The sequence below is a fragment of the Palaemon carinicauda genome, chromosome 27, assembly GCF_036898095.1.
Source record: "Palaemon carinicauda isolate YSFRI2023 chromosome 27, ASM3689809v2, whole genome shotgun sequence".
NCBI lineage: Eukaryota > Metazoa > Arthropoda > Malacostraca > Decapoda > Palaemonidae > Palaemon > Palaemon carinicauda.
This window is the reverse complement of record NC_090751.1, coordinates 20,409,979-20,413,006: the sequence shown is the minus strand read 5'-3', so window position 1 is coordinate 20,413,006 and position 3,028 is coordinate 20,409,979.

The following is a 3,028-nucleotide window of genomic DNA, read 5'->3' as shown; positions in this document are numbered from 1 at the left end:
GTGGTAGAGTATATGCGTGTTTGCCCAGTTGGTTCTTAGCCAGAGACTTTGATTGAGTTCCTTTTAAGAAGCGGAGGCAAGTTTGTCTCTAATCCCAAAGAGCAAATAAACTCGAGCCATAAACCCGGCCTTGATCAAGGGCCGCCTTTTCTCTCGGCCGGAGATTTTGCGGCTTCTGGGGGCTTCGTCCTCAAAGGCATTCGAGAAGAAGGAGAAGAAGGAGGAGGAGAGAGAAAACGTCTAATGGATTTATTAAGAGGCCATAATTGCGTCAACAAAGAGCCACTCTTTCAGCCTGGTCTCATCAGTCATATGAAGAAGCTCTGGTGGGCTTGCCCAATGATGAGGTAAATTTACACAGCGGGAATATCAGTTGTAATTTCTAATAATTAAAGGATACGTGTATCCCCATTGAAAAATATGGATTAGAAAAATATGTCCATGAAATTGTATCTATTAAGGATTGTAACCGATCAATGAAGATTGAATCAATATATGGGAAGTTAGAAACTTCCAAGCATTCACAATGGGCCGTAAAAGGAGTATAAGTTGAAGTATCAAGCCGAACCAGCAATGGAAAGGTTGTAAGCGGCTAGAGATGGGCGTGCGCAGAATATTGCCACTGGGAAAATTGCCACTGGGTCAATTGCCACCGGGAATATTGCCACTGGGAATATTGCCACTGGCAATATTGCCCACCTAGGAATATTGCTACCCGGAAAATCGCCACCATATAGTTTTTTTTTTTTTTTTTTTTTTTCAACGATTCATGCGCAACTTTGGCATCTACACGATCTTTCGTTGACGAGAGTGTATGTTCGTTTACATGTTGCAAAACTTCAAAGTCGTTGTCCGATGTTTTTTTTTTTTTTTATGTAGTCTAGCCTTGCAGTTTCTTTTCTTCCGTTGACTACACACCCCAGTATATAATTGTACCGTCCTTATTTGTTCCATGTTTATGGTACATGAACTGTTGCTCATCAACAAGCATATCGTTCCCACGTTCACTCTTAATGATGGACACCATTGTGGGTTGAAGTTTCCAGAAATACTAAACTCTAAATACTAAAATTCGTTATTGTGATATTTTTGTTTATAAACAACTTAAAAATTTCCTAAATAATGGTGGTTTGGAAACCTATCTAAAAATCTTAAGAGGTAAACAGTTGTCGAAACAATAACAGATAACAAAGAAAATCTTGAATGGAAAACTGATAGTATAAAAGTTGGGGATATAAGGTAATAAAGTTGTAGGTCTGTTTGTTTGTTTTAAACCATTCCTATGAGTTTAGAGTTACAGTTTTACACTGACAAATAATTTCACTTCATTTAATTTAAGAAAAAAAAAAAATATGGTAGCGATTTTCCAGGTGGCAATATTCCTAGGTGGGCAATATTCCCAGGTGGCAATATTCCCGGTGGCAATTGACCCAGTGGCAATTTTCCAGTGGCAATATTCCTAGCGCCAGAGATGGGAGGTTTGGGAAAGGTTAGCCTATATGTCCACCTGCTGAGCCTTCAGAAACCATTGCCTGGCTCCCCTAAGTCTATAGGTTTGGTGTGGAATAGGTTTGGGCGCTGATCATATGTATATATGACCGGGCTCTAAGACATTGTCCTTCCCCTTGTCTCTGCCACTCACGCGCGACTAGGCGGAAGTCTGGTTATATTTAAGCTTAATAAAACATCCCCATTAAAGTTAGACACCATCCTATCATTCGTCAGAGAACCATTCGGGTCAGGACCAACTTTCAAGCGGCCTAATTAATTGATTTAAATGAATAGATGCTACGTCAAATGTTGTCACAACTAACAGGGTCACTGACACATTTCATAAAAAGAGAGAGGATACAAGTTGTCTGAACCAAAGACCGCTACATAAAATTAATAATCCAACTTGATTATCATATCATGCATCATTGCGTGATGATAAATACGAAGCGCTAAAGAACTAAACACTAAGTTTAATGTAATGAGATTATGGAACGAAAATAACGAGATCTAAATATTTAATATGACGAATAATACACGAATAAAAACACCAATAATAATAATAATAAATAATAATAATAATAATAATAATAATAATAATAATAATAATAATAATGGGTACATAAAAACACTTTAAAATGCCGGTGCAATAAAAATACGAGGCCCTTTGACAGTACAGTAAAATATATGGAAAAAAGAAAAAAATCTTGAATAAAAAGGGAAAAAGTTCCTCAGGACAGCATCCTTTTTTTACAGTTGAAAACTTGAGGCAAAAAATATCTAAGCTTGCTCTTTTTTATCTCTAAAGGACAAAGGTCCTTTGAGTGAAAAAAGGAGAACTAAGTGGCGGATGAGGTCTGTGTTGGACCTATGAGGACACGCACACATACATGACCTTCTACGCACATGTATACAAATACACACACAGACAGATATATACGGTTATACTGTAAAAAATTTACCGTAAGAAACGGTAAAAATCATGGAATAATTGTTGCTGGGCATTTGCCGTTTTAAAAAGAGATATATTGAAGTAAAGGAGTGATATTACGGTCACCAACCCGTAAAAGACAATAACATAGTAGGGCAAAAATACGGTCACCTGTATTTTACTGAAATACGTCTGAGAACAGTATATTTTTACGACAAATTTCCCAAGAAAATTACTTTTTTTTTTAATAGTGTAAGAAAGCAAGACTACTGTTTCTCATTACAAAGAAGGTAAAATGGGCACTAAAACTACTACTTTAATTTGCATGAAAAGAAATTAAACGTAAATACCCCAGAAATCTAATTCTAACTTGCAGTAATTGTTTTTTTTATGTTGAACAAGCTTGACATGAGTTTATATATGACAAATTATATCGTTGTTACTAATCTTAGGATATTTCATATTCTATATTCAGTAGCTTTCATATAGTATACTTCCTTATTTCGTTTCCCCACCAGACTATTTTCCATGTTGAAGCCCTTGGGTTTATAGCATCCTGCTTTTCGAACTAAAGTTATAGCTTACATAATAATAATAATAATAATA